Source organism: Acomys minous (assembly GCF_964271855.1).
Source record: "Acomys minous genome assembly, chromosome: 10".
Lineage (NCBI taxonomy): Eukaryota > Metazoa > Chordata > Mammalia > Rodentia > Muridae > Acomys > Acomys minous.
In genome coordinates, this window is record NC_140491.1 from 16,979,383 (window position 1) to 17,002,492 (window position 23,110).

At 46.1% G+C, this 23,110-nt stretch overlaps 1 long non-coding RNA gene across 1 annotated transcript; it reads right to left on the reverse strand.

Annotated features, from left to right (window-relative positions):
- Window positions 1–1,389: 1,389 nt before the first annotated feature.
- On the reverse strand, window positions 1,390–17,829 carry LOC311607021. Its single transcript, XR_014782501.1, has 4 exons — window positions 17,557–17,829; window positions 16,588–16,773; window positions 11,133–11,276; window positions 1,390–2,691 (listed from the first exon to the last, which is right to left on the reverse strand). It is a non-coding gene; the product is annotated as an uncharacterized lncRNA (long non-coding RNA).
- Between the last annotated feature and the right edge of the window lie 5,281 nt (window positions 17,830–23,110).

Consider the following 23,110-nt stretch of genomic DNA (forward strand, 5'->3'; position numbering starts at 1 on the left):
AGGAAAGGAGGTGAGAGGGAGGGCAGAGGGAGGGAGGGCAGGAAATCATAGTTTTATTCTACCCTGAGCTCCAACAGTAGCCCATGCAATGCCGCCATCTACACAGCCAAGCGAGTTTCTCATTAACTGCTCTGAGTTATTAGCATGGGGGTCCAGCCAGTGATGGAGCCTAAATTTATGTCATACTTTGGTTCCCGGGGAGTCCAAACTATTTCAGATCAATTACCTCATCGATCTCCCAAGCTCTCCTGTGAGATTTAGAATTATTATATCTTTTTCATTTCAACAGCCCTCCTGTTATCAACAGAATGGTGATAAATGTTATATCCCAAGGTTTATGATGTAGGACCCATGGCCATTTGGTTGGTGGCTTTTGCCTCTGAGTGGAGCCCTAAAGGGAAGCAAGGATTGGAGAGGTTTGGTCTAACAGACTGGTCCCTCTGCGTGTCCCCTATTGATGGCAGTTGACCTGACTGGGAAAGGTCCCACCCTGGCAGCTGCCCAGTGTGTCCCTTCCTGTGTCAGTCAGATCATGGTGCACCAGGAAGAGCTTGGCCCTCCCCCATAACCCCCCTGCTCCCTGACACAACACACACACACAGTTTCAAACCCAGGGCCTGGAATATATTAAGCGAGGAATATACCACTGAGCAACATCCTTAGCCCCACTGCTGATCTGTCTTGGCAAAGTGTCCCCATCTGACCCATCGTGGGGGAGGGTTGGATGGAGCGCACAGTCCTGAAGATTCAGGAATGTCTACAAGCAAAAAATCAAAGCAAAACAAAAACAAACAAACAAACAAAAGATGTTTGCTGGGCATGGTGGTGCATGCCTTTAATCTCAGTATTCCGGAGGCAGAGGTGGGCAGATCACTGAATTCGAGGTCAGCCTGGTCTACAAAGTGAGTCCAGGACAGCCAGGGCTATTACACAGAGAAACCCTGTCGGGGGGGAGGGGGGCAGGGGGGCGGGGGCGTGGAGGGGAAGGGGAGGGAGAGGCTCCTGTGCTGTCTTGATATTGTCATTTCTTTCTTTCTTTCTTTCTTTCTTTCTTTCTTTCTTTCTTTTTTGGTTTGGTTTTCAAGACAGGGTTTCTCTGTGTAGCCTTGACTCTCCTGGACTCACTTTGTAGACCAGCCTGGCCTCGAACTCACAGAGATCCCGCCTGCCTCTGTCTCCCCAAGTGCTGACATTACAGGCATGGACCATCAAGCTCGGCTAATCCCAGTGTTTTTAACAGAACTGCAAGTGGCAGGCGGATCGCTGTGAGTTCGAGGCCAGCCTGGTCTACAAATTGAATCCAGGACAGCCAAGGCTACACAGAGAAACACTGTCTTGAAAAACCTAAAAAAAACCTGCAATGTCAAGGACCAGACAGACCTAGCATATACCTGACAGGGTTCTGAGGTAACCCCAGGAGACACTATCCGGGTATTTTTCTCTTAGCTACTTAATATGAAGTCAGAAGTAGAATCTGGAGCTGTTTCACACACGGGGCTCTCTAACTCTCATTTCCATGTGCTGAGGCACAGGCTTCAGAGAAGGTAAGCTCCCCTTTCATGCATAAACCCTTGGCTCTCCTTCCTGCACTGCCTACTTCAAGGATAAATCCTAGCCTGAAAATCCTGAAGGCCATCCACTCTTTGATCTCAGCCCAGAACTGATACTCAGCCACACTACACACAGTTATAAAGCCATAAAACAATCAGCAGTAATTGTACCACCAAACAATAATTCCCACAGGAGTGCCAACATGTACCCAAGTGCCCAGTTTACACAGTAAGAGGGTTCCAAAGCCTACAGTGTTGTGAAAGCTCTTACAAGGCAGTTTTCTGAAAAAAAAAAAAAAATGGAGGTGCCTTTTTCCACGTCATCAGGAAGCAGCCTCAAGCAGCTGAAACCCAGTTTCCTTAAAGGATACTATGTGATGGCACTGCCTTTAATCCCAGCACTCAGGATGTATAGGCAGGCAGATCTCTGTGAGTTTGAGGCCAGCCTGATATACAAAGTGAGTCCAGGACAGCCAGGGATATTACACAGAGAAACCCTGTCTCAAGGGGGAAAAAACAAGGACACTACAGCTGCCTGATTCTCACCAGGGTCAAAAGTTTTCTGGGAAGGTGGAGGAGTGAGGAATACTAATTGGGTAGATAAAAATGTATGAAGAAACAAACAAAGCAAAGGGAGAAGCTGAAGAGATGGCTCAGCGGTTAAGAGCACTGACTGCTCTTCCAAAGGACCCGAGTTCAATTCCCAGCACCCACATGGCAGCTCACAACTGTCTGTAACTCCAAGATCTGACACCTTCACACAGACACGCATGCAAGCAAAACACCAATGAACATAAAATAAAAACAAATAATATTTTTTTTTAATGTGTAAACCTAGGAGACCAGCAGACGTGAAGACTATTGTGAGTGGGACGTCCAGCCGAGGCCCATGGCAAAAGAGAAGCCAACACATCTTGGAACAGGCTTTGGAAGTTTTCCAGTTGAACAGCCAGGCTGTGACTTCATGCCACATTTCTCTGCTAATCTAGCACGTCAGGTCATCAGGAGCACTGTCAGAAGGGCCCTCTCCCACACCGGTGGCAGGTCCTTCAGGGTACTTTCGCCACTGCTTTCATTAAGTTGATACACCAAAGATGAGACTTCACTTCACGTTCCCCAAGAGTAATTATTTGAATTGAGCCTGAAGAGAAAAAGAGATGTTGGGGAGGTTGAGCAAGGAATTACAGGTCATGGTTCCATTTAACTTCTTAGAGGGAACAGCTCTTCAGTTCGGGAAGCAAATAACATCTGTTTGTAACGTTTTTTTCTTACACAAGCTCTCCAGACCATTCATCTTTAAGAACAGGGCCTGGTGATAAGTTAAGTGGCTTCTGTTTACTGTAACTCAAGAACTTAAAGTTCAACTCGGCCCCAGCACTCAGGAGGCTGAGAGGCAGGAGGATCAATCTGAGTTGGAGGCCAGCCTGGTCTGCAAAGTGAGTTCTGGATAGCCAAGGCTACATAGAGAAACCCTGTCTAGAAAAACCAAAAACAAAAAACAAAAAAACAAAACAAACAAACAAAACCTCAGCTCAGAAGGCAAGGTGGTGAGTGTAAAATGGGACACTTGCACTTTGCTAGAGGGTGGGTGTGGCCTGCAGGAGCCACCTTTAGAGGTGTATTCTGAGCTGGAAAGGTTTCCATAACTCCCAGCACATTCTGTAATTGCTCTTGTGAGACTGTATTGCAAGGTCAAATTAAAAGACACGTGTGCAAATCTGTGTTTCCATCCAGTAAATAGTGTCCCGTGGTTCATTTGCTCTCGTATTGCTTTGTTTGCTTGTTCATTTGTCAGTGTTAACAATCAAACTCAGGCTGGGTGTCGGTGGTGCACACTTTTAATCCTAGCACCTGGGAGGTAGAAGCAGCTGAATCGCTGAGTTTGAGGCTAACCTGGCCTACAGAGAAAGTTCCAGAACAGCAGGGGATTGCACAGAAAAAGAAAAAAACATCAAACTCAAGGCCTCTTGCCTGGTAGGCAAGTGCTTGTCCTGCCACTTTCTTATATTTCAACTTCTATACTCTATTACTTCCAGAAATGGCTGTCTTTATTTTTTTTTTAATATTTATTTATTTATTACGTATATAGTGCTCTGCCTGCATGTACACCTCCAGGCCAGAAGAGGGCATCAGATCACATTATAGATGGTTGTGAGCCACCATGTGGTTGCTGGGAATTGAACTCAGGTCCTCTGGAAGAGCAGTAAGTGTTCTTAACTGCTGAACCATCTCTCCAGCCCCTGTGGTCTTTGTTTATAAACATCAAATCCTTGAGAAGATTGAAATTTGGAGCTGGTGAGATGGGTCAGTGGGTAAAGGTGCTTGTCACCAAGTTTGACAACCTGAGTTTAATGCCAGAAACCCAACACCATGAATGTGGAAGAAGAAAACCTAGTCCTGCAAGTATTCTTTAACCTCCATGTGTTCAATGCTGCATGCACGTGCATACCCAAGCACATGCCCTACCCTTATTTACATATTTAAATATGCAAATAAAAAGAAGGTTCAAATCTGCCACAGCCAAAAACATATGGGGGAAATGTCTTGCAGACTTTGAAATGAATGTTCTAGAATAGCTGCTAAAATATAAACAGTACATGCGGGAGCAGAAAACTTTCCAAGGGGGTGACTTTATTTTTTGTTTATTTGTTTTTCTGAGACAGGGTTTCTCTGTGTAGCCTTGGATGTCCTGGACTCACTTTGTAGACCAAGCTAGCCTCAAGCTCACAGAGATCCACCTGCCTCTGCCTCCGCAGAGTGCTGGGATTACAGGTGTGAGCCACTGTGCCCAGCTAAGGAGGTGACTTCCAAGGCCACATGTCTCATCCTTATGCACCAAATCATTAAGTGCCAAACCTGAAGAGGCTGTGGACATAGAATAGGGCCTTGAAGGACAGCACTGGGACAGTGAGGAGCTTTTCATACTGTGTACAGGCACCTCATACCCCTGGTGCCAGGCCCAGCTCAGCATCACCCCTCACACCCCTGGTGCCAGGCCCAGCTCAGCTTCAGCCCTCACGCCCCTGGTGCCAGGCCCACTGCAGCAGCAGCAGCAGCAGCAGCAGCATACAGACCTGAAAACTACCTTTCTCAGACACTTTGTTAAAAGGACCAGTTTTGGGCCTGGGGAGATAGCTCATCAGTTAAGAGCACTGACTGCTCTTCCAGATGGTCCATGTTCAATTCCCAGCACCAACAGTGCAAGCTTACAACTGTCTGTAACTCCAAGATCTAGCATCCTCACACAGACATACTTGCAGGCAAAACACTAATGCACATAAAATAAAAATAAAAAAATTTAAAAAGTACCAGTCATACTACCAAACATTCAGAAAATGTAGTTCTAATTTTGTATTTTTAAAAAAGATTTATTTGTTATGTATATAGTGTTCTGCCTACATGTAACACCTGCAGGCCAGAAGAGGGCACCAGATCTCACTATAGATAGTTGTGAGACATGGTTTCTGGGAATTGAACTCAAGACCTGTAGAAGAGCAGCCAGTGCTCTTAACCTCTGAGCACCCCCTTTATTTTTCTGTCTTTGAAGTAGGTTTTTTGTTTTGTTTTGTTTTGGTTTGGTTTGGTTTTTCGAGACAGGGTTTCTCTGTGTAGCCTTGGCTGTCCTCGACTAACTTTGTAGACCAGCCTGGCCTCGAACTCACAGTGATCCGCCTGCCTCTGCCTCCTGAGTGCTGGGATTAAAGGTGTGCAGCACCATGCCCTGCTTGAAATAGGGTTTTAAAAGGCCCAGATTGGTCTCAAACTCTCTGTTTAGCCAAGGATGACCTTGAACTCCTGATTTTCCTGCCTCCATCTTCTAAGTGGGATTATAGGTGTGTGTTACCACACCTGGCTTTATGTGGTGGTGGAAACTGAACCTAGAGCCTCATGCATGCTAAGCGAGCTCTCTCCGACTAAGCTACATATCCAGGACCATGATGCAGTTCTAATTAGTTACAGTAAGAACTGAAAAGGCTAGACAACTTGCCTGCCAGTGGTGGGCATATGCCTCCCATCACCTAGAAAAAAACACTCCATAATGCCAGGTGGCCTAGGCAATGCAAATCACCTCAGCACTCAAGAGGCTCAGGCCCATTGGGCATGGTTGGCACACACCTTTAATCCCAGCATTTGGGAGGCAGAGGCAGGCAGATCTCTGTGAGCTCTAGGCCAGCCTGGTCTTGAGTGCCAGGTCAGACAGACAAAGCTACACACAGAGAAACCCTGTCTCAACAAAGCAAAACAAAACCACAAACAAACAAACAAACAAACAAGAAGCTGAGGCCCAGAGGAAGAATGAGAAGTTCAAGGTCAGCCTCTACATATTGTCTCAGAATACCACGGGTAGTAGATGCAGCCAAATGGTGGACCATTAGCCTAGCATACATAAAGCCCTATGTCCCACCCCCAATACCAAGCCAGCAGTCTCAGTGATGCTGACAAAAATGAATTGGCTTTGTTTAGTTTGGTTTGGTTTATTTTAGTTGTTGTTGGTTTTCTCTGTGTAGCCTTGGCTATCTTGGACTCACTTTGTAGACCAGGCTGGCCTTGAACTCACAGCAATCTGCCTCCGGGAGTGCTGGGATTAAAGGATAAAATGAACTGGATTCAAGCTATGATACTAAGAACATTTTTTGATTTCTTTGGAATAATAGGCTGGCCTCCAACTAATGATCTTCTGCCTTAGCCTTCCAAGTGCACAGGACACAGGTGTGTGGCACTGTGGTGTGACACTGTTTCTGGAGAGACATGAAGAAATATCTACTCACTCTGGATAACAAACTGATGACAGACCAAAGTAACAATACCACCAAAATACAACTTGGTGAACCATTGAGTTGATTGGTTTACTTACAGGAATATGTGTGAGCATGGATAATTCAAAAACATCTAAATCAGGCTGGAGAGATGGCTCAGAGGTTAAGAGCAATGGCTGCTTTTCCAAAGGTCCGGAGTTCAATTCCCAGTAACCACATGGTGGCTCACTACCGCCTATAATGAGATCTGGTGCCTTCTTGTGGAGGGTGTGTGCATATGCAGGCAGAATACTGTATAAATAATAAATAAATCTTAAAACAAACAAACAACAACAACAACAAAAACAGCTAAATCCCCAAAAGTCCACCACAGCAATGGGTGATGATTCACAAAAGCTGGAAGCCTGGAGCTTTACACATGACTTGCAGACAGCTCAATGGGTTGGCAGGTCAAAGAGTCTTTTTTTTTTTTAAGACAGAGTTTCTTTGTGTAAACCCTGGCTGTCCTGGACTAGCTTTGTAGACCAGGCTGGCCTCGAACTCACAGCAATCCACCTGTCTCTACCTCCCAGGTGCTGGTATTAAAGGTCCACGCCACCACACTTGGCTAAAGATTTATTTATTATTATGTATGTATTATGTATAGTGTTTTGCCTGCATGCCAGAAGAGGGCACCAGATCTCATCATAGATGATTGTGAGCCACCCTGTGGTTTCTGGGAATTGAACTCAGGACCTTTGGAAGAACAGGCAGTGTTCTTAACCTCTGAGCTATCTCTCCAGTCCCTATTTTATTTTTTACTTTCTTTATTAGTTTGTTTGTTTTTAGTTATTGAGTCTTTAAAAGTTTCCCTTTAGTCTTGATGTGCACGCCTTTAATCCCATCATTTGGGAAGCAGAGGCAGGGGGATCACTGTGAGTTGAAGGCCAGCCTGGTCTACAAAGTGAGTCCAGGACAGCCAAGGCTACACTTGAAAAAAACAAACAAACAAAAACAGAAGAAGAAGAAGAAGAAGAAGAAGAAGAAGAAGAAGAAGAAGAAGAAGAAGAAGAAGAAGAAGGAGGAGAAGAAGACGTTTCTTCACAAGGTAGAATGTTTCAGCTCTGAGGAATCTAATATACAATGGCCTCCACTGCTTGCTCAGTAAGAAATTATTATAATTATTATTATTTACTACTACTACTTCTATTATTGTTATATCACACAAGTGCTAATGCACACTGTGAGGTCAGAGGACAAGCTTCAGGAGTTGGCTTATGCCTTCTCTGCCTTGCCTTGTACGGATGGTGTCTTTCTTATTTCTCCCACTGTGCAATACACTCCCAGATGGTTAGCCCTTGAGCTTCTGCGCAGTCCTGTCTGTACTTCCCAGGTCTAGCCAGGGGCTGGATCACAAATGCGTGCTCCTCCATATGGCCAACTCAGACTGGCATCAAACTCATGGCAATCCCCCTGCGTCAACCTAGGAGCAATGAGTTGACAGACATAAGACACTATACTTGGCTGTCAAGAGATGCCATCTAGCCAGACGTGGTGGCACACGCCTTTAACCCCAGCACTCAGGAAGCAGAGGCAGGCAGATGTCTTTGAGTTGGAAGCTGGCTTGGTCTACAAAGTGAGTCCAAGACAGCCAGGGCTACACAGAGAAACCCTGTCTCAAGAAAGAAAAGAAAGAAAGAAAGAAAGAAAGAACGAAAGAAAGAAAGAAAGAAAGAAAGAAAGAAAGAAATGTACCATTACTACAGTCATTTGTAGAGTCACCACGGGCTCCACTGTTTAACGCAGCAGGCTGTCATGGAATGATAAATGCTATGCTCCTATTTTGCTAAATTCTTGGTTTATCTTTAAACATAAACTGATACTATCATTGATTTGCCTGCAACCGCACCTGCTGTTGAGAAACTGTAACACCTAAACTTCTGACCCCAGAGGCTTCTCCCAGTTCTTGGAACTGCTAACCTCAAGAGTTCCACCTAATTCCCAGAATAGTTACATACAAATTTACGGATATCAGACGTCCTCACAAGAAGTTCCCCCAGGCCAGATGTCCTAATATCTATATGGATTCCAGTGATAAGCAACCCCACCTGCTTTGTGGTTTTTGCCTTTAAAACTAGCCTGTAACAGCTACTTGGGGTCCTTCGCCTCCTGAGTGCTGAGGGACCCTGACACATCAACACTTGGGACCTTTGACGTGTCAGTAATAAACTTTACCTATACCTCTCAGCTGGTGTGACTTGAGTGGTTTCTCTCGGCGACCCCCTTCCCGAAGAATTGGACTCCCAGGGTCCAACATTTTGGGCCAGGGTCCAACACTATCAGGGTGCCCTGCTCTGTGGATAATCATTAAAGCTCAGGCCTGGCCAAGTTAGAGAGAGGAGGCTGAGAAAGCAGGTCCAGGAAGAATTGGGAGTAGATGTTAGAAGGATCTGATTGACCAAAAAGCAAAGTTGCTTCACCCTAGAAGAGTCAGAAGGATTTTCTACAAAATGAGGTATGTAGACAGGCTGTTGGAGAAAAAAAAAGCAGTGCACTCCTGTCCCCTGACAGCTGGGGGGGGGGAGGGGGGGGAAATGGGAGTAAGGAAGGGGATGGGGGGGGTCTCAGCCTTCTGTGGCATTGATTAGAAGAGGAGGAGCATCATAATACAAAGACCATGTATGTGTCTTTCTAGCTTTTTTTTTTTAATGAAATTACATTTTTCTGTATATTGGGGAAAGGACATCCACATACCACTGTGCATGTGTGCGGGTCGGAGGCAGCTTTTGGTGTCCGTTCTCTCTATCCTATGCATTCTGGGGACAGAGCTAAGGTTTGATGGCAAACATCTTCACCACTGAGAAATATTACCAGTCGTATTTGTTTGTGTGCGTGCGTGTGTGTGTGTGTGTGTGTGTGTGTGTGTGTGCGCGCGCGCGCGTGCACACATCTCTCAGGGATAGACCTGAGGTCATTAGTCCTGTGCAGCCCTTTGACCTACTAATCCATCTCAGCAACTCAAGTTCCACACTTTTTTCCGCCTGAGACAGGGTCTCTCTCTGTGTACCTTGACTGTCCTGGACTCTCTGGACCAGGCTGCCTTGAACTCACAGCAATCTTGTCTGTCTCTGCCTCCTGAGTGCTGGCGTTAAAGGCGTGTGCCACCACGCCTGGCGATCCACACATTTTTTGACGAGAACATTATTCTCAACTCTTCCCTGATTCCGTGTGAGATTTCTTTGCCTCCTTTTAAACTCAAAGCTCAAACGCTCTCACCGCCAAGAGTCTTTCTGGTTCGGGGTGGGGGAAGGGGGACGGTGCTGACCTCTTGCTCATTTCCCAGCTCCATGGAAGTCTTTGCCTTTCCATCAGGGATTTGGAACAGAGATAGACCAGGATAAGGAAGGGCTCTGTGTCTGGGTAAATCTTCTAGAGTGTTCTGATAAACCTAGGGTGTGCAAACGAGGAAGCTGGGATTCAAAGGGATCTGGTGACTGCTCAGAGCCTCAGAGCTTGGAAGATAGCATTTCTTCTAGCCTGGCCGGAAGTACAGGTTCTTTCCTTTACGACAGGAGTACTTTGTGCTCCTCATGTGCACTGCAAAGTTTACACACCCACACACACCTCATTCTTCTTCTAACAGGGACTCGGGCTTGCTATAAAGCCGAGGATAACCTTGAACTTCTGAGCCTCTTGGAAGACCAAGGGACTCTGATGCTTCCTGCAAAAGCCCCTCTAACTCCGTTCTCTTCTGGGACAGAGGCACCCTTCAAGTGCTGGGATTGCAGGTGAATCCCATAATGCCTTGTAATTTGCTGTGCGAGGAATCAAATTCAGGGTTCCCTGCCTTCCAGGCAAGCACTCTACGGACCGAGTTAACATTTCCAACGTCTCCATGGGTCTCTCCTTTCCTTCTCACCATCTTTCTATAGCCCCGATTGGTCTGGTGCTTGAGGCAATCCTCCAGCCAGTCTCCCCAGTGCTGAGATTACAGATGTGAGCCACCCCATCCAGCTGTTCACTTTCTCCTTTTTCTTTTCTTTCTTTTTTTTTAAAAAAAGATTTATTTATTATGTATACAGTGCACATTAGATCACATTATAGATGGTGGTGAGCCATCATGTGGTGGCTGGGAATTGAACTCAGGACTTCTGGAAGAGCAGTCAGTGCTTTTACAGCTGAGGCATCTCCCCAGCCCCAGCGCGAGAGTCACTGTGGCGGAGAGGGAGGGAGGCGCGTAATAGGATTGAGGGTGGCTGGGGAATTGAAGGTGATGTGTTCCAATTTTTAGTCATTATTTTTGTCCAGCACCAGGACTGGTCTTCAGGTTGTTTAGGGCAGTCTCGGACCCAATGACCTCTCTCCTTGCAGTAGGCACATTGGTCTTTTTTTTTTTTTTTTTTTTTTACCCTGGGCCGCCTTCGCCTCTAGGCCTAGGTGTATCTGCTACCACTGCGGCCAAGATCCTAGTCAATCCCTGATCTCTGGCTATGCTAACTTCCTTTTTCTCGGGCGTCTCTCTCTTGTTATACACCTTCTCTGCCTCTTTAACTAAGTCCTGAATGTTAAAAGTCTGGATGCCATCTAATCGCTGTAATTTTCCTTTAATATCGGGAGCTGCCTGATCTATGAAGGACATGACCACTGTTGCCTTGTGTTCAGCTGCCATGGGGTCAAATGGAGTATATATACGGAAACCCTCTAGCAATCTCTCCAAAAAGGCTACAGGGCTCTCGTACTTTCCTTGAGTTACGGTTCTTATCTTGGCCAAATTGGTAGGACGCCTTCCAGCTCCCTTGAGACCCGCCAACAGAGCCTGGTTGATAGACAGGGAGATTCTCCTTACCTATAGGGGTTTCATAATCCCAGTCTGGGCGTGTGAGGGTGTGCAGGTATCTGGGGGCCAGAAGAGGGTGTTGGACATTGGAACTGGGGTTACATATAGTTGTGAGCCACCCAGAGTGGGTGCTGGGAACCAAAGTCAGGTTGTCTGCAAGAAAAGCAAAGGCCTGTCAGGCGGTGGGGGCCACACCTTTAATCCCAGCACTTGGGAGGCAGAGGCAGGCAGATCTCTGAGAGTTTGAGGCCAGCCTGGGCTACAGAGCAAGTTCCAGGACAGCCAGAGCTACACAGAGAAACCCTGTCTAGGAAAAAAAAAAAGTTTAAGAGCTTCCTTTAAGACATAATTTTCAGAATTGAGAAATAGAACTAAGCAAGCACCTAAGGCAGGGTTGCTGTGGGCATTCACCACAGCTCTGAAGGCAGTGTGCCAAGTGTGGTATCTGACACAGTAGCTGCTTAATAAAAATGGTGGTGGCAAGCTGGGGGGCGGGAGGTGGGGGCCCACCCCTTTAATTCCAGCATTCCGGAGGCAGAGGCAGGCAGATCTCTGAGTCTGAGGCCAGCCTGATCTACAAAGTGAGTCCAGGACAGCCAAGGCTACACAGAGAAACCCTGTCTTGAAAAAAATTCTCTGCTGGAGGGGTTGAGGGACTTGCCCTGGAAACAAACAATTCATGGGAAAACCTCAGGGTGTCAAAGGGTTTCTAAGTACACCCACGGTGACAATCTCCTCCAGAGCAGAGACCGAGATGAGCCTCTGTGTCCCATCTCCCTTTTTCCTAAGGCTGAGATCTCTCTGTCCTTGGACAGGACAGGCCACACACTGAAGCAAAGACACAGGACACACGCCATCTGCAGGCCCCTCATCGGCTCTCTCACAATTTGGAAATCAATGTCTTGATTAGCTTGTTTCTTGGTTTATTTTGTTTGTTTGTTTCTTTGGTTGGTTGGTTTTTTTGGGCTTTTTGAGACAGGGTTTCTCCATGTAGCCCTGGCTGTCCTGAACTTTTTCTGGAGTCTAGGCTGGCCTCGAACTCACAGAGGTCTGCCTGCCTCTACCTCCTGAGCGCTCGGATTAAAGGCGTGCACCACCACCACCTGGCTGTTTTGTTTTGTTTTTTCAAAACAAGGTTCTCCATGTAGACCTAGCTGCCCTAAAACTTGTTCTGTAGACCAGGCTGGCCTCAAACTTGGAGCTCTGCCTCCTTCAGCCTCCAGAATGCTGGGATTAAAGGCATGTGCCACCACCAACTAGCTTTCATATAATAGAAAAAAATTTAAGACAGGGTCTCACTATGCAGCTCCAACTGTCCTAGAATTTCTTATGTAGTAAGGACTGGCCTTAAACTCACAGAGATCTACCTGTGTCTGTCTCCTGAGTCCTAGGATTAAAGTCATGTGCTGCTGTGCCTGGTTTTATTTTGTTTTGCTTTTGTTTTTGTTGTTGTTTTTAAATATTTATTTATTATGTACACACTGTTCTACCTGCACGTAGGCCTGCAGGCCAGAAGAAGGTACCAGATCTCATTATAGATGCTTTTGAGCCAGCATGTGGTTGCTGGGAACTAAACTGAGGACCTTTGAAAGAGGAGCCAGTGCTCTTAATCTCTGAGCCATCTCTCCAGCCCCTTTCTTTTCATTTTTTGATACCAATCTCTTAGTCCACTGCAGGCAATACACGTTTTTAAAAGATCTACTATAACCCAAGGGATGCCAACACCCATCACATATGCATCCCTTGCTGACTATAATGTACTTACATAGTATAGAACACTTCACCTGACTTTGTTCTTCCTGTTAAAGAACCAGGACCCTTGTCCTAGATGCTCCAATGAGATAAGAGAGAGGTAGAAGCTATAGCCCCATTTTCCCCTTCAGGACCAAAGCTCAGGACCTCTCATGGGAACAGCAGAGGAGCTGGTCCTCAACTACCATTTACCCACAAAGCCACTGGCTTAATGGGCAGAGCCATACCCATCTTTCTTTCACTGGCTGAGTGAAGATGCCTGGTGACTGCCTGCACACGGGCATGCATGTATCAGTGAGGTGCATGCTGCGCCAATAGCAGCAAACCTCACAGCACAAAGGAAACATCCCCCTGTGGGGCTCACGTCTTCCTCAGGAAGATGCCATGAAGAAGTTAGGATGCCAGCTGACTAAGCACAGTCAGGGACTGGTTAATGTTTTAAGAACAGAGACAAACTGGTTACATTAAGGAGAGAAACCTCCACATTAAGGACTTTACAAGAGTTCTTTGTGTTCACGCCCAGGCAAAGGAACTTGTACAGTTGACACACTACATAAATCTAATCCTACTTTCCCACCACATTGAATAATATCTTAATATATAAACCCTTTAAGGCCCTAGGTTTAATTCCCAGTACTGCCAATATACTAGAAACAAATAAGTAGTATTTAACTAAAACCTGACCATAATTCTCTCTCTGTCTACCCTGACACTGCTAAGAGTCCTACTGTAGCAATCAAGGTGCTATGTAAAGCTAATTGCCTCTTCTTGCATGAAGAACTGAGAGTTTTTACTTTTTGCCACAGAGCCTTCTAGAAATGCCCTGAAGTCACCTCCTGAAGCCACACACTGGAGGACACAGCTTATCCTCTGGGGCTCTCCTGCTGGAAGTGCTCACTCTGAGTCTACCCAGGTGCACACAGCCTGAGGGATTCATGAGAGACCACCCGCCTAGGCATGCAGAATCTTATTTTTTTCTTTCAGGACAGGGATTCTCTGTGTAGCCTTGGCTGTCCTGGAACTTGCTCTATAGATGAGGCTGGCCTCGAACTCAGAGATCTGCCTGCCTCTGCCTCCCGAGTGGTAGGATTAAAGTCACACTTTGCCACCTCCCAGCAACACTCAGGATCTTTGTTGTCAGAGACATAAGGAATTCAGAGGCAGAAAGAGTAAAGGAGGCTAAAAAGACAAGACAATAAAGTTCAGTGCCCAATTCCTTACTGGATTCCAAACAGCCATAAAAGACATCGCTGGTAGAAACAAGGTTATGGACTCTTAAGTTGGATAACAGCTCTGTCCATGAGTTCAAGGCCAGCCTTGTCCACTTAGTGAGTTTCAGGCCAGCCAAGACCTACATAATGAGAGCCTGTTTCAAACAAACAAACAAACAAACAAACAAAAGCTAACAGCTCTCTACCAACATACATTTTACCACATCTGACAACAGGTAGATCTACCGGGATGTGGAAAGTGGGAACATAGCTCTGTAGTCACAAGGTGCTTGCTGGAAGATCTGGGGATGCTCATGTCCATGGTGAAAGGACCAGATAAACTCCATTTTGAAAAAGAAACTCCGGTTTGTGTTAAGCCTACCAAGGGCTGAACCCACATTCCAGAAAAACCACAAACTAGTCTAAACAGAAAAACATTCCCTAGAAACACAATCAGCTCACCTTGGGAAAGTCCAAATATACTCTCTGCTGGTCAAGCTGACCAGCAGGTGGTCTGGCACATAGCAACAACCAATCAGGAGCAGCCAGGCCAAAGTTCCTAATGCCCCCATGACCTCTTCCATCAGGTCTTTTCTATAGGCCAACTTGCCCCTACACCTATTACCCAACCACAAAACACCAAGGCTTGTAACTCCCTGCTTGCAGCTTGTCTGCCCAAATATCATCCAATCATATACTGTAAAACCCATTTCTTTGTCTAAAACCTATAAAAACCCCTCTCAATAAAGACTCGAGGCCACTTCCCTGTACGTGCTGAGTCAGTGCATAGGAGGGGTGGCCCAGGGTTCAAACCTGCAATAAAGACTTTCTTGTCATTGCATTTGGACTCGGCTCTTGGGTGGTCTGTTTGGGGAGTCTCCTCCACAGAAACAGCCTCTTGTCTTCTGTGCCTGATGGCCAGACTGCCTTTGCCCATGATACCAGTTAGCCACAGGCGCCTGGGTGAGACAAATGTCTAGGTGGTGGACTGGCTATGTTTTGGGCATAACACATAGCTGCCCAGTGGTGCATCAGAAAGAAACCAGAATAAGGAAATAAATATGGATGTGAATGGATCTGAATAGAGCAGCTAGAAAAAGTAATATTAAATGGTGAGTCCAGGGAAGTGGTGAGGGACATTGTCCTAGTTTAATTTATTGAAAATTTTATTTATTTGTTTTATTATTACTTTATTTATTATTATTATTATTATTATTTATTTATTTATTTATTTATTTATTTATTTTGCTGATTCTTGTTTTGTTTTTTGAGACAGGGTTTCTCTTTGTAGCCCTGGCTGTCCTTGACTCGCTTTGTAGACCAGGCTGGCCTCAAATGCCTGGAGATCTGCTGCCTTTGCCTCCCAAGTGCTGGGATTAAAGGCATGCACTACCATACCCGGCACGGGTTTGTTTTGTTTTGTTTTGTGTGAGACAGGATAGTCCTGTACAGATTAATCTGGCCTCAAATTCTCAAGGCTTCTGCCTTAGGCTTGTGTGCACTACCATACCTACTCTTTGGACTAGTTTTTTAGAGTTGAGAGATGGGAATTCTTTGAACAAGCCTCCCCACTGCCTATAATTCCTAGCAGTTCTTTGTGCCACTGTGAGACCCTATTGTAGCCTGAGACCCTTTGTGGAGTAAAGTACACAGCGTGTAAGTGGCTTTACACTGCAGCTTCTTCCTAGGTGTATTTTGCTAGAGCGAGCAGAAAATGCACAAATCACAGTTGCTGTTTCACTTGAAAGTTAAAAAAGTCAGCCAGGCAGTGGTGGCACATGCCTTTAATCCCAGCACTTGAGAGGCAGAGGCAGGTGGATCTCTGAGTCAAGGCCAGCCTGGTCTACAAAGCAAGTCCAGGACAGCCAAGGCTACACAGAGAAACCCTGTCTCAAAAAACCAAAAAAAATAAAAATAAAAAAAAATTAATAAATTAATAAAAAAATAAAAAGTCTACGTTTAAATGATTCAGTTAATCTGGGCATGATACACAGCCTCATTCAGCCAGGAGGATCAGGAATTATGAATGGGAGTTCAAGGCTATCCTGGGCTACATAACAAACCCAATGCTAGCCTCATAAATACAAAAACAAAACAGACACAGCTCCAGATGTGTAGCTCAGTGGTAGAGTGACTGCCTGCCATGCACCACGGATTCCATCCCCAGCTCCACCACAGAGCAGTGGTAGGGACCAGGCATGCAGTACACACCTGAAATCTTAGCACTTGGAAGGCAGAGGTAGGGTGATCAGAAGTTCACGGCCAGCCTTTGCTACACAAGTCCAGAGGCTAGCCTGCACTACACGAGGCCCCCATCTCTAAGAAACAGACAAATGGCTTAGCTAGAAAAGGGCTTGTCACCCAAGCTTGAGAAGAGGGGTTCACACCAGGAACTAGGTGTGAAAATAGCGCTTTGCCTCCTTTCCCCATTTTTAAGATAATTTTTTTATGTGTTGGTGTTTTGACTGCACATATGTATCTATACCACACGCAGGAAGTACCCGTGGAGGTCAGAAAACGGAGTTTTATCCCTGGGATTGGAGTTACAGAGGGCTGTAAGCTGTGGTGTACGGGTGCTAGGAATCAAATCTGGGTCCTCTGCAAGAGCATCCAGTGCTCTTACTTGCCGAGCCATCTTTCCAGCACTGTCTCCTTTCTTACACACACTTGGTGAACAGTTACTAAGGCTGAATAGAAAGGGAGAAAAGACAAAGTGAGGTGAGCACCAGTGTGCCTTCCTCCCCCACCCCCACCAAAGTGCCCTCCCTCCTCTCTCTCCTTCCTGACCAGCTTCTCCTGCCCTGAGGGCCTGTATCCTCAACACCATGGGGCAAAATATACCTTCTTTCCTTAAACTGCTTGTGGTGGTTTGAGTCAGACAATCCCCACAGTCTTGGGCATTTAAATAATTTTTTAAAAGATGTATTTATTTTACATGAATGTTCTATCTGTATGCCACAAGAGGGCACCAGATCTCATCATAGGTGGTTGTGAGCCACTATGTGGTTGCTGGGAATTGAACTCAGGACCTCTGGAAGAGCAGACAGTGCTCTTAACTGCTGAGCCATCGCTCCAGCCCCTGCATTTGAATATTTTGTTCCCAGTTGGTAGCACGGATTGCATAGCTTTAGGAGGCATGCCCTTGCTGGAAGAAGTATGTCAGTGTGTTTTAAAGTTTCAAAAGCCTCACATCATTTTCTGCTTCCTCTCTCTTCCTCTCTGTTTTCTCTTGTGGGTCAAGACATGTGCTCCTGACCATCAGCGCCTAGCTGCCATGCCTACCATCTGTTGCCATGCTGTCCCCTACATCACAGACCCCTAACCTTCTGAAACTGTAAGCCCAAAATCAACTCTTTTTTTTCCCTCCTATATATTGCCTTGCTCATGGTATTTTATCACAGCAATAGAAAAGTAACCAATTTACTGCTTTTCCCAGGAATTTTGTTACATCCACAAGAAAGGTGACTCACCTTATCCCAAGCGTGGCCTGAAGCCACCAGGGCAGCATTGGTGTACATGGCATAGGGGTCAATGCGCACAGCCTGATCACAGCGTGAACACTGCACAGAATCACTGGGTCTTGGGGCTAAGGAACTCAGGGGCTCCCTCTGACAACCTCTCCTAAGTGAGCAACCTGAAGTGTAGAAAATCGCAGGCTCTTGGGCAGGTCACATAGTAAGCAACTGTTGAATCACTTTCATCCCAGGAATGTGATACTTCTTAGGAGTTCACAAAGGGCTCTTCACACTCTGTTGGGAGAGGCAAGAACTGGAGTGTTGGAGCTGGAAACACTTGGCTCCTGGCTCAGCTCTCCAACTTGGAAGATGGTTTTATGTAACGTTTGGAGAGCACTTGTGTTCTGTGACCATCACGTGAGGACAGACGTGCGAGTTTTCGTTGTATCTATCATATTGGCAGTCAAGAGAGTTTTAGATTTTGGGCTTGCTCCATTTTGATTTTCACATTTGGGGTGCTCAACTTAAATGTAAATGAAGGCCCCTGGGGTGATCAGAAAGATCATTTACAAACCCATATCTTCGCTGGGGAGGTGGTGGCGCACGCCTTTAATCCCAGCACTTGGGAGACAGAGGCAGGAAGATCACTATGAGTTCGAGGCCAGCCTGGTCTACAAAGGGAGTCCAGGACAGCCAAGGCTACACAGAGAAACCGTCCCCCCAAAAAAAACAAAAAACAAAAAACAAAAAACAAACCCATATCATCATTTGCAACCTCTTTTTTGACTAATAGGCAATTGTCACTTTTAAAGCAGGTTGGATTCAGGCGGCCCCAAGCATATTCTGGTAATAACTCAACATCAATGCCTTTGTTCAAACCTGGAGCCGCTGGTGCCTCACTGCAGGAATGGCGAGACAAAGTGGGTTCTCTGCTTTCTTTGAGGCTGTGACCTGCATGGACAAAGATGCAGCATGCGGCTCCATGTCCCTCACCAGGCTCTGCAGAGCAGCTTAGCAGCTGGGCTGGTAGCATCTCCGTGTAGACCTGTCTGCTGACTAGGAAAGCCAGCATTATCCTTGAAAATCTAGGAAACAAAGAACCAGCATCTGGCATGGTGGCTTGGGATCCAGTTTCTACGTAGTGTTTCCAGGACCTTGAGAGGAAAGCATCACACAGAACCTGACCCCAGGCTTGGTGTCTTGAGGTTTCAGTCTTGTGTCTTCAAGGAAGTCAATTTCTTCATAGCTAGATGTACTTTGCCACCTATAAACAGAGATGGCAGGCTGGGAATTCAGGTTAGTGGTAGGTTTTGATGAACAGGACAAAATTACATCAATCCGCCCAAGAGGAAATGGCACAATCAATAGGTGCAGCAAATAAGGGTGTGTGAGGCTCCGACCAGGGTTGGCATGCTGCCTCATAGCAACTTTTGATGAAAACAGCCACATATGATAAAATAATGACTAAAAGGCCAGGTATGCTTCAGAAACCTGCATCCACAGAACTTGAGAGGCTCTAACAAGGGGTCATGAGTTCGAGGACTGTTTAGGTAACACAGGAAGATCCTTTCTCAAAAGAAAAATAAAATTGTACCAGAGTATAGCTTCAGGGCAGAGGACATGCTTTTTGTTTGCTTGTTTCTTTCTTTGTTTTGTTTTGTTTTTTGAGACATGGTTTCTCTGTGTAACCTTGGCTGTCCTGGACTCACTTTGTAGACCAGGCTGGCCTCGAACTCACAGAGAGCCATCTGACTCTGCCTCCCAGGTGCTGGAATTAAAGGCGTGGGCCACCATGCTCGGCTCTAGGGGGCACGCTTAACATGTACGGGGAAGCCCTGGCTTCAACCTCTAGTTTCCCCTCAACAAAGAAGATAGTGTATAACAGCAAACAGTATACAGCAAATGCCAGTATCAAATACGAATGCTTTCTGTAATATTATTTTTGGAAACAGTCCCACTATGTAGCTTGGCTAGCTTGGAACTCACTAGGCAAGCAAGGCTGGCTTAAAGTTCACTGAGATCTGCCTGTCTCTACCTCCCAAGTGTTGCAATAAAAGGCATGAGCACCAGTACCCTGGGTCCTACTTGTCATAAACAAACAAATGATAAACTAACCTTTTCTTTCTTTCTTGTTTTTCTTTTGGTTTTTTTGAGACAGGGTTTCTCTGTTTAGCCTTGGCTGTCCTGGGCTCACAGTGTAGACCAGGCTGGCCTCGAACTCACAGTGATCCTCCTGCCTCTGCTTCCCGAGTGCTGGGATAAAAGGCATGCGCCACCACGCCCGGCTTTCACTGTTACTAAGTAAATAGTTTAGCAAACAAACAAAAATCACAAAGGCTGGAAGTCAGGGCAATATTGCTACAGATCCATTTAGGCCTGCACTAGTGGCTCTCTCATCTGCTCTCCTCACTCACTCATGTGCTGCCTCTTCTGGTCCAGAAGGCAAGGAAGGAAGGCACAACCCATCTCCTCCCCGAAACCAGTCTGACTTTTTCAACTCTAGCTGTTTCTGGGGCCATTGCCCAAGCCCCAGAAGAGGACAGGGTGTCTCTCCCACACCCTAAACTAGAAAAAAGAAGAAGCACCTCCTGGATCTTACTGGTTCCACAGGCAAGTGATAACCGCGTGTGCAGAACCAAAAGCAAGCATCAGGCCCTTTAAGCACAGGGGCTCTGACAGCCGGAAACCCTGATTGCTTCTCTGGCCCTTGAAGATCATTCTGGACTTTATCATCAACTACCTCCTTCAGGAAATGGTGGAGGACCCTTGGGCTCCCGGACAGAGAGGAGGGCAGTTGGCTAATATGGGTCCACCAGCTTGAAAACATTTACAAATGGCTCACCCCTGAATACTTCAGGAAGGCCTCAGTCATGAGGGCTCTGTCTCAAAAAAAAAAAAAAAAAAAAAAAAAAAAAAGCCTCAGCCAATGGTTTTATTTGTCCAAGGAGAAAATCACACGTACATCATCTTACTCCAACTTGGACCTGGGCCAGTTAGGGGGGGAGTGGTTTGGGAGCTGGAAGGTGCCCTTCAAAGGCCACAGAGACCCCCTGTCTGACTTCAGCAGCCCCATGAACCTTGCAACCCTCTCATGTCCCAGCCAGAGCTGGGCTGAGACGCAGCTCACTGGGAGGCCTCTTGCCCAGTACCTGCCGCATTACTCAGCCTCCTAAAGGAAAACCAGAAAGAACTTTTCTCCTATAAAGCTCTCCAGCCTTTGTGCCAGCCAGTGCCAACCAAAACCAGAATTGCCGGTCTCTCAGGTTTAGATTTCCACATTCTGTTTTTGTTTCCCTTCTACCCAGGACGCTAAACACAGCTCCAGCCGAGCTACCTAAGGTGCCCTAGGTGGATGCCTGGAGGCTCATACTCTTGTTTTGGGTCTCTCTCTCTCTCTCTCTCTCTCTCTCTCTCTCTCTCTCTCTCTGTCTCTCTCTCTCTGTCTCTCTCTCTGTCTCTCTCTCCCCCCTTTTTTTCCCCTTTTTCTTTTTTTTTTTTGGAGACAGGGTCTCTCTCTATGGGGGAAATGCTTTTCAAGCATTGTCTCTTGCACACCTCACAAGCTTGAGCTTTGACGTGTGGATTTGTTTATTTATTTTCCTCTGTCTTACAAATGAGGAAACAGTTCTCACAGAGCTTAAGCAATTTGCCATAAACCATGAAGTATTTAAAAGAAGAGATTGTATCTCAAGGCAAGACTGTGTCCCCCAAACTCCTTTGTGCTGCTGGACCAGACGTAATCTTTGGGAGTAGAACTGGGGGGGCGGGCAGGAATAATAGGGGTGTGCGTGCCAGCTCAGCCCCAGCGCCATCGGCCAGACCCTCCACCACACATTAGCCATCACCTCCTCCTTGATATCCAAGCAAAGGGGTGGCATGGAACCAGGAACTAAGCTAAGGTACCTAACCCAATTTGCATTTCAGAAACCCAAGGAATACTTTGGTTTGATTTTGTGTGTGTGTTATTTTTGTTGTTGTTGTTTTGGTTTGGTTTGGTTTTTTGTTTTGTTTTGTTTTGTTTTTGGCTTATTAAGATAGGGTTTCTACATGTAGCCCTAGATGCCCTGGAATTTGTTTTGTAGTACAGACTGGCCTCTGCCTCCCCAGTGTGGGCATTTAAGATATGGGTCACCACCCCTTGATTGTGGGCCATAAGAGGGCACCAGATCTTAATGTAGATGGTTGTGAGCCACCATCAGGTTGCTAGGAACTGAACTCAGGACCGGTGGAAGAACAAACAGTGCTTTTAACCTCTGAGCCATCTTGCCAGCCCCTCAAGAAATAATATGTGTGTGTGTCTATATAAATACTTATACACATATATATGTGTATGTATATATATCATACTACATGTATGTGTATATGTGTGTGTGTATATATATATATTGTGTGTGTGTGTGTGTGTGTAATTAACTGATGGGCTAGTAAAGAACTAGGGCTATAGAGATTGCTGGTTAAGAGTATTTCTAGCTGATCTTGAAGAGAACTAGGATTCAGTTCAGGATACCCATAGGATGGTTTACAATTCTTTGTAGTTCCAGTTTCAGGGGATCCAATGCCCTCTTCTGGCCTCCACAGGTAATGCATGCTTGTGGTGCACATACATACCAGAAAACACTCATACACATAAAAATAAATGCCTTTTTTTCCCTAGAAAAGACAACTTACTAGAATTACATCACCTCAGCTCTTTGATCTCTCAAGGAACAAACCAAGTAAGCATAAAGCCCTGGGACTCCCATGTTCTGTCTAGGCGCTTGCTCTGTGCACTAAGCTGCACCTTCTGGCCAATTTCAAATCTTACTGAAAGCCAAGAAGACTGGAACTTGTGCTCCCTTCTTCCTTTCCACCACACTATTTTATCTTCCTACATCCAGGAAGAAAAAAGGCTTTGTCCACAGAGTGGCAGGGCTAAAATACAGACACTCACAGGCAGAAACAAAACAAAAAGAAAAGCAACAAAACCTCCTTCAAAGTCACAGGAACGGGAGCTACAGAAAGGCCCACTGGGAGCGGGGCGTGGTGGCATACACCTTTAATCTCAGCACTCGGGAGGGAGGGGCAGGCAGGTTGCTGTGAGTTCGAGGCCAGCCTGGTCTACAAAGCAAGTCCAGGACAGTCAAGGTTACGCAGAGAAACCCTGTCTCGGAAAACCAAACCAAACCCACCAAACAAACAAAACAGAAAGGCCCACTGGCTGTGGGTGTGGCTTAATGCTACCTGATTTTGGACCTTGTCCTCATGTCCTTTACAACCCAATAGCTATTCACATTTGATAACAGAGGGTTTTTTGTTGTTGGGTTTTGTTGTTGTTGGGTTTTTTTTTTTTTTTTTTTTTTTTGGTTTTTCAAAACAGGGTTTCTCTGTGTTGCCTTGACTGTCCTGGACTCACAGTGATCCTCCTGCCTCTGCCTCTCGAGTGCCGGGACTAAAGGCGTGTGCCACCAACACCCAACTGAGGCACTTCTTGATTACGGCAGGGTTAACTCATGTTGGGTGCGCCCAGCCTCAAGTGCAGGTAGTCTGCCTTGCCAGATAATGTCAAAATGCTCCTCCAAGTGCTTACCTC